Source organism: Dysidea avara, chromosome 11 (assembly GCF_963678975.1).
Source record: "Dysidea avara chromosome 11, odDysAvar1.4, whole genome shotgun sequence".
Classification (NCBI taxonomy): Eukaryota; Metazoa; Porifera; class Demospongiae; order Dictyoceratida; family Dysideidae; genus Dysidea; species Dysidea avara.
The window spans coordinates 3,726,444-3,735,663 of NC_089282.1; the positions used below are offsets into that span (position 1 = coordinate 3,726,444).

Sequence of the window (9,220 nt, forward strand, 5' to 3'; positions counted from 1 at the left end):
AAACCGCACATAATTTCCGGAAAATCTGCAATAAAAGATTTCAAAATTTCAGGATATTTTAGATTTTCAGGATCGACCTACGAGATTTTTGACCTCTTGGGAAGTCCCTGTACAGTAATACTTCAAGTGAAAAGTGAACACACGTGATACGCGATTTATATTATTATTATTATAGATGGTAGTCCGCCATGTCTTGAGAGGGACGAATAATAATTCAGTAAACATTTCTTCAGCAGCGCACAAACGCACACAAAAAAAATTCAGCAGTGCACTAACAATTCTTGACAGCTTATACTAAAATACGCGTACCACGTTGTAGAGCCTTGACTAAGAACAAGTTCCACCCGACTGGCAATGATCACGTGACACATTTAGGGGAAATCTCTTGGAAAGTCCCAAGACAACACACGTGATACGTAGTTTATATTAATTATTGATGGCAGTCCATGTCTTGAGAGGGAAGTACAAATGAATGTGTCATATTGTAACTTGATTTCAATGGAGTGGTGAAGCGTACTTTATACACGTAGCGACACCGCTTGAAGAAGTCGAATGGATATTAAAGTGTCAAGAATGACTATGATGTACTCAGCTCCTCATGGAGGTTCAGTAAAGAAAAGGGGAGTAGAGGTTCAGTAATGAAACGAGGAGTGGAGGTTCAGTAACGAAAGGAGGAGTGAAGAAAGATGGGGCTAGACGGGTTTCCAACTCAAAATAGGAAGGTGCTTCCATTTGTTGTTTCTGGTGATTTTCACACAGACTGACCTTTAAGATAAAGCAAACAAGTGTTAATTTATTATTGGATTGCTTGTAGCATTGGGTATCAGCATAAGTTTAACACACAAAAACATACAAAAAGTGGTTACGTGACCAAAAATATCTAAATAGTTAAATTGGGCAGCTTATTAAAAAATCATTGTATTGTAGGACGACCGAAGTCACAATTAGTGTATTTTCTTGCCTTATAATGAAGACTACTACATCTTGTAGCATTATAGCACATCCTTTATAGCTGTAATGGGATTGTTGCCACGTGACCACTTTTTGGGTATTTACAGTTAAAGCAGCACTGATATTGAAAGTAACAAACAGTTTAATAATGTATTAGCACTTGTTTGTTTTATCTTAAGGTCAGCCTGCATGAAAATCATCAGAAACAATAAAAAGGTTGTGGCATCATCTTATTTTGTAGTGGAAATCCTACACGAAGAGATTTTTGGTCACGTGACCACTTTTTTGATATTTACACATGTTAAAATTGTGCTGATAGCGACTACTGCAAACATTCCAATAACAAATTAGCACTTGTTTGCTTTAACTTGAAGGTAAATCTGTGTGAAAATCTCCAGAAACAACAAAATGAAGCACCTTCCTATTTTGAGTGGAAACCCTAGCGGCCCGGCCCGCCACCACTTTACATATACTAGCGGCGGCGGCCTCCCGCCGCTAGTATATGTAAAGTGCCCCATCGCCTCCCACTGATTAACCGCGAGTATGCAATTGGTTTTTAGACTGTCAGACGCTGCACTAGACCAAGCTGAAAACTTCTGATGGTACCAACTTGAGTAGTAGCAAATACCAGTATTATCCGGCTTGGAATTATCTCATGGATGGATTGTCGACAAGGTAGGTACTTGTTCAGACCAAATAACTTTCAGTATTGTCACTCTATAGTGCCAATTTAGAAGTCCTGGAACTGTAGGTGGAAGAAGTAAGCTAATGTACATGATGCTTGTACCAAGAGTTCATAGTACAAGTAAGGGGGAGAGAGTATCTAACTGAAAATCACTGAGTCAAGTAACACATTAAGCCTGTTCACAGAATAAAGCCTTGACCTTATCAACACCAATAAGCGCTGATTAACAGTTCTCTATCACCAGAAGAAGTATTAATTTGATCAAAGGTAAACTTGACTGAGCTTAACACAGTGATTTTGTACAGGCTATATTGGAAGCTGGATACTCTCTCCCTTACTTATATTATGAACTCTTGCTTGTACCATTCACATTGCATACTGGTCTAAATAACTAAATATTATGTACAGTGAAACCTGTCTAATCAGGAAACTGTGTAGTAACTAGAAAGGTCGCTGCCGGGCCAACTTCAAATGTGTTATGTGTAAAAAGTGACAGATTTTGGGTGTGTTGTACTATATCAGTGTATGTAGAGTGTAATGACATCAAGGGTGTCATGAATTTCCAGGTCCCCAAATGTGTCATTTGTAAAGAAGTGACAGATTTTAGGTGTATTGTACTTAATGCCCACCTGTAAATTTTACAGGTAATTTGTCATAGCATGTGGTTCTCTCACTAGCAGTTGTGGTACATACATAACTTGGCAACTAAGATAAAGGTTCGGGTCAGTTTATATACAGAGGAACTTTATAATGTTATGTGTATCCTTTTTGTAGTTCTCAATCTTTTTGTAGTTCTCAATTGTCAAGTGTACGTGGACTGTAGTAACATCAAGGACGTTGTGGATCTCCAGGTCAGTCTGCGTACTAAGAAATTTTGTAGGGTGTGATGAATTTTCAGGTCTGTCATTTTCGTAGGAAGTGACAGATTTTTAGCTGTATTGTATTTAATGCCTGCCTGTCAATTTTACAGGTACAAGGTACATACTTGGTCATAGCATGCGGTCCTCTAGCTTGGTAGCAGTGCTATATGCGTAACTTGGCTAGAGCTCTAAACTAGGCAACTAAGATCAAGGTTCAGGGGGTAAGTTTACAGACAGAGGAATTTTATAATGTTATGTGCGTTCTTTAGTTCTCAATTGTCAAGTGTATGTGGACTGTAGTAACATCAAGGATGTTGTGGATCTCCAGGTCAGTCTGTGTATACTATTTGTCTTACCTCAAGGGTGTACATGCGATGAATTTTTAGGTCCCCAAATCTGTCATTTGGACAGATTTTTAGCTGTATTGTATTAATTCCTGCCTGTCGATTTTACACATACAGGGTACTTGGTCATAGCATGCAGTTCTCTCACTAGCAGTGGTACATATGTAACTTGGTAACTAAGATCAAGGTTCGGGGGGGGGGGGGGGGGGGGGAGTAAGTTTATAGACAGAGGAATTATATAATGTTATGTGTGTTCTTTAGTTCTCAATTGTCAAGTGTACGTGGACGATGAGATTCATCTGGCCTGGTAAGATCTTAGCATATATCTCAGTTGATTATAATCTTCTGAATTTCCAGGTTGAGGCATACAGTTGTGATGGGACTAAACTAATTTGTAGGTTATGTAACTAAACTAATTTGTAGGTTATGTAACTATCCCATTTTATTGCCAGAATTTTATTGCTAATGTGAAAAACAATTAATGTGATATAGTGTAACATGTGTATTAATTAAGTGATATGCAGGATGAAAGCCACAATGGGAGTGACTACTTGCTAGTGTTAGGGTGGGTAACAAGCTGGTTTGAGCACCAACAGAAGTTTTACAAAACAATTTTAATATATGCACCATGTGTGGTGTGGCAACAAGAATTATGCTTGGAACACCTTCTCTAGTGACTGTATGTTCTTGACGCGTTCACACCTTGTTTGTAATAAGGTTGGGCAATATTTCAATATTATTGCCTGTATGCAATAATATGATGTGCAATGCTGAGTATTGCAGCTTTTTTGAAAATACCATAATACTGTTTGTGCAATATTTATTGCATTTTCTGCATAATTGCTAAGAGAGAAATTGTGTTATTAGTGCTTTGCAGTGACTACAGGACTGACACAAACATTAGAGAGCTGTACCTAGAAGCACTGAAGGTCTGACAGCAACTTGTGCTGCCATTACACATCAGAGTTGAATACTATAGGCCCATAATAATGTCTTATGTATGACAATAAATATCTTATAGTGGACATGGCAATGCTTGCAATTATCGCATGATCACCTCAGTGCAATAATCGCAAGTAGAAAATACCAGTACCGCCCAACCCTAGTTTGTAAGACATTTGCCAATTATCAATGCTCACATGAGGCATGGCACTAAATGGATTTCTGCTTAAAACGCCTTCCCTAGGGGGCTTATGGTTTTACATGGTTTTACAACTTGTTTATCAGACATTAAGGCTTGTGTCCACATTGTGTCTTTAATATTGCACAACTGTCCCTACATGTAAATAACTCACAGTAGTGGCCGCTCGCCTCACTACCGTGAGTGTTGATTAAGCGGTGAGAACTGACATGGCTTTTGTGCAGGTTGATCATGTGACACATGTAGTCATGTACACAATTACTTGGAGCTATAAAATTATAAAGATTTTCATCACAGTCGAACTCATATTGATGCACTTTTCTTAGATTTTGCAACCAAAGCTTTTGGCAAAGTTTCCCACAGAAAACTGTACATGTCACCACAAACTTTCACACTATGCATGGAGTTAATGGTAAATTATTGGATGAAAGATTACTTGACAGATTGATCACAACAGTTTTATCTGAAGGCAATTATACTGGAGTACTTCAAAGCTCTGTAGTCTGTAGTGACTCTGTACTACAGCACCTCTACTGTTTCTCATCTACATCAGACTTTATGCAGATGATGTATGGTTACTGACACCACACCTTCAAAATAATTTACTCATCTGGCAAACACATTGCAAATGGAACGGATCGGAATTGAATGCAGAAAGAGAACTACATGAAACTTTATTAGGTCAGCGAATCCAGCAAAATAAATCATCCAAGTACCTAGGAATTATATAATCTAACATGGAATGAACACATTAATGAAGTAAAGCTATAAAGGCAAAATAAAAGCACTGACAGCGAAATCTTTTTTGGTGCCCTAGATATATAAGCTAATTACAACTGTTATACATCTCTAGTGAGGCTTATACTCGAGAGGGGGTGCTTATAATCTCTAATTGATGAGTGCCACCACTAAGGAAATTGGGTTAGCTACTACTGTCACACTGTCTGTGCATGAGGCTAATACTGGCATTACCACCTTTGTTGTGAATGATTTTTCCTATTACAGCAGACATGTTAGAACAACTTTAGTGGCTATCACTTAAACTAAGGAGAATTGTTTTCAAGCTAACAATGTTGTTATTATTATTAACCTGCAAACATGTTTCCCGAAAGGACAAACTGACAACAATTGAATACAAGACACAAGGACTATACACAAGTACAATAACACTGAATTAAACAGTACAATAGCAAATAAATACAAAGCAACACTGAGTTAAAAAAGAAAGCACCTAAGTGCAGCGACATTGAATAGTTTGAGGTTGGTTATCTGTAAGATATTGGCAGGATTGTTGTTCCAAAGGACATGATGGTGAGTTGACTGATGAAAAAAATTAAAAACAGTAAAGATTGATGGTGGATATAGAAGTGCCTAGAGCTGATGGATTTCTATTAACCGTAGAGAAATACTGTGAAAAGGAAATTGCTGGTTGGCAATGCAAGATGTTGTGTACTTGACAGATAGGAAGTTTTGTCTTTGATGTATATAATGATGGCCACTCCAATAGATTTATGCATCAGTCAGGTAACTTGGGGTAGGTATAAATTGTGGACCAGGGGACCAGGGGACTCGGGCATTCACAAGGATCCAGGAATTTTCTACACTTCACAATACTCTATTCTAGGGTTCAAACGATTACCCAAATATTCAGATTAACGTTAGTTTGCATTGTAGCCAAATAATAAAATTAACAAAATGATTATTCGCACGTGATCATTTATATGGTGACACGTGATTAGCTGTCAGCAATAGCCAAATTTCATAATAAGGCTTTATAGCACATAATAATAACTGTTGCCCCTAGCAACCTGAATTTCCCATTATTTTTAGGTGATAATGTCTGAAGTAACTTCATATATATGTCATAAGATATGACATTTTGAAATTTGTGGTTTTCCCATACATATCTGTGTAAGGGGGCTACAGTTACCCCTTCTGGGCAATCACATAAAATGAGGTATTTCAACACATGGAGAAGCCAAAATTCCAAAGAATTCATATATCAATTTTACATAATTTGTAGGTGTGAATGCCAACAATGATCTCTCCAAATTTTAAGTGTATTATAGATCTTTAGATATGACATTCTTTGAATCCCATGATTTCTGTGATTACCGAGAGGGGCAATTGGTGTCCCTGTCATAGACAATGTATGGCAGAATGTCATATATCATGATTTATATGTGCTATCCTTTTAAAGCTTGGAGAGGTTACTTTGGACATTGACACCTACCAATAATGTAAACATTAGGTTGCTAGGGGCAACAGTTCATTTTTTCCTTATTATGGGGGAAGACAATGCTAATGAAAGTAACAAAAAGGAAAGGAAGAGTAGTAATAGCATTAGGCAGCCACTAATTGGTGAAGATGTACTAATTCCACGGTGAATCACCCTAAGCACAAGACCTCGTGCGGATTTGTGGCTTACTCCAGATACTTCTACTTTGTTATACTTTCTGTCACAGTATCGCTGTGACAATCCTTTCGAAAAGGACACTGTGGTATCTCTTTCTTATATTATTATTATTATATTATTATCTAATTCATTCAAATAGGAAGGGGTGGCACCAAAAGGCTAGGCCTGCACGACTCAGTAAGTTATTCATATGAAGCCCACAAACCTGTTTGTGGTTAATTAATTGTAGGCTTCTTGGTAGTGGGCGCCTTACTGAATTGCATTCATAGCAGGACCTCATACATCATGGTGCAGTTGTACAGCTAGGTGACATAATAGACTACTGTAGTATCCTCATTGTGCGGCAGGCGAGTGGCCTACAAATGCAGTCAGCTTCAGACACTTTTCAGAGGTGCTTATAATTTCTAATTGGTGTAAACATCGTGTGAGACACCATGACAGGGAAAAATTGACCATGCAAGACTACTTGTAGAGGTACCTAGTACAATTATAGAGTAGGGCTCAAACGAATAGTGGTTTACTGTATTTGAATATTCGCTCAGCTCTTACAAAATTAGTCGTATTTCCCTGGAATAATTGTTTGCACAATGTTTCTAAACTTTAGCTAGACGATATAATAGACTAGAATGTTCACCGTGCAGCAGGTGAGTGGACAATAAAATTAATGCACTCAACTTTAGACACTTTTTTAAAAAACGCTTATGATTTTTAATTGGTACCCCGTATAAACATTGTGTGAGACACTGTGACGGGGAAAAAGTGGATTGGCATTGCAAGACTACTTGCAGAGGTACCTAGTACACGTATAGAGTATTGCAAAGTGTATAAAAGTCCAAAAAGAGCTGGGTCCCTTGGTCCCAGGGTCCACTGTTTATACCTACCCAATAACTTGGACCATTGTTCACAGTCAGGATTCCATCAACTTCTGCAAACCCATCTATGGTCTGACCATGAGATGGGAGTTGATAAAAACACTCAGGTATCCGACAACAGATTTATAAGAAATGCAGATACAAAATAAATAATTATATGGACTGGCTGAGACCTCTTTCATACTTCACACTGTTATCATTGACCACAGCATGAACACAATCAGCATAGAAATTCCTTCCTTCAAAACTGAATCCTGTTTGAATCCAAAATAATTGTGAAACGAATTACCTCAGTCAATAGTTGAACTGGCTGGACAACCTTGAGGTACCTGCTCACTCTATAGTAGCTATATAGCTATCTGTGACTGGTTTTACACTCATCCTGTGAGTTCTAGACAATAGACTACTATATAAACAAACAAACAAATAAATGAATTCTCAGTCATTTAGAGTTCTGACTGCCAAATGAAAATTTGAATGAGAGATCACGTGACCACTGAAGCATCAGATGCTTCCTTCCGCCTGTGTTCTTGAGTCGCAAAACTTAGGAATTTTAGAGTGCTATGGTCTGTGAGGTTTGCACAAACATGCTGTTCAATTAGCTTTCAATTGCATGGCTGCATGCACCTCACTTATAGTAGGCATTCCAGCCCAAATTTTAAATTTTGATATTTTATATGCTCAATAGATAGAGTATTGATTGCCGATCTCAGAAATATAAAGTATAGTTTGTTGGGTTAAAATTAGCTACTTTGGCATGCACAGTGCTTAAAAACTGAAAAAAGGTACATTTTTTTTCTCCAGGGCTCCCAGTACATTTTAAATGGAAAATGGCACAATAGAATTAGGAAGCCATCTAGCAACCTGGACTGTCCTGAAACTGCAGTTGCTTCTAGTTGCAAGTTTGTACATGTAATGAGAGTAACTTGAGGTCTTATTGGATCACTTTCATCATCATGACTTCTATTACTATCTGATAATCTTTCCTGGAAGAACCATTATGAACATATGACTTCTATAGTTTGGTCACATATGATAGTGATCTCAGCGACCTGTGAGCAAACATGTTTCAAGGGGGTGGCACTCCAATATACCTTGTACTCTGATCTTCGTCCTCAGTCAAAGTGGTCAAACTTGAAAAATAAGCTTTGACTCTTGACTTATGCTAAATCCGTGCTTGACTCTTGACCAAATTTTTGTAAATTTCAAAATTACGGTTATGTTCTAATTCTAAAAGTGTGATATGCACTTTACAAATGAAGCTTATTTTTTGACCTACGTACTGCAAATTTCTTGCTTGACTTTTGTTTTGACCAAGTATGAAGATCAGAGTACAGGATATATTGTATTAATAAATAAAATAAATTGGAGGGCCACCCCCTTGATGTTTCTGTACAGATCAATACAATGGTGTATACCCATAGGCAAGTGACTATCTCAAGCATAGTACGTAGAATATACAAGTAAGCAAAAACATCAACTTAACAACTTTAAAAGGTAAACAACTAAAGTGGAGGTGTCACAATGATGCAACAATACCTAAGGTGAGTTGTGGTTTCAATCACGGCATTGTTGCAGTATGCCGACTTTGAAGTGGTTTATACTTTTGAGCAAATGGCACTGCCATCACAAAAATTGCTGTGGAGCTGAAAATCGCTAGCCCGAGCGAAGTAACTACGCTCTTTAAAGTAAGCAACAGTGACTACCTTCCACCTGACAGTACGTGTGTTAAACTACATACAAGGCTTGAAAAGATCACAAAACAACACAAAACTTACTTATTATTTAACGCGCACGATAAAACTAAGATTTTCATGATGATCAGCATGTGGACAAACCCCACAGTAAGTATCAGCGCCATTGGAACTCTAATGACGGAGCAATCCTAACGCGAGTTGTTATTTTGCGAGTTATTTTGTGCCTGCCTGGGTTGTATTGGGGAATATACGGA

At 37.8% G+C, this 9,220-nt stretch overlaps 2 long non-coding RNA genes across 4 annotated transcripts; one reads left to right on the top strand and one right to left on the bottom strand.

Moving 5' to 3' along the window:
* The first annotated feature begins 242 nt into the window (after positions 1-242).
* On the top strand, positions 243-3,394 carry LOC136238702 (uncharacterized). 3 transcript variants are annotated; one of them, XR_010693171.1, is made up of 9 exons: positions 243-1,325; positions 1,512-1,626; positions 1,675-1,711; positions 2,281-2,352; positions 2,411-2,487; positions 2,607-2,717; positions 2,766-2,824; positions 3,102-3,147; positions 3,198-3,394. It is a non-coding gene; the product is annotated as an uncharacterized lncRNA (long non-coding RNA). The 3 variants fall into 3 exon arrangements; XR_010693172.1 differs by having other exon boundaries at positions 246-1,626; positions 2,429-2,487; XR_010693170.1 differs by having other exon boundaries at positions 257-1,626.
* Positions 3,395-5,034: 1,640 nt separating this feature from the next.
* Positions 5,035-9,212, bottom strand: LOC136238449 (uncharacterized). Its single transcript, XR_010692990.1, has 2 exons — positions 9,048-9,212; positions 5,035-8,321 (listed from the first exon to the last, which is right to left on the bottom strand). It is a non-coding gene; the product is annotated as an uncharacterized lncRNA (long non-coding RNA).
* Between the last annotated feature and the right edge of the window lie 8 nt (positions 9,213-9,220).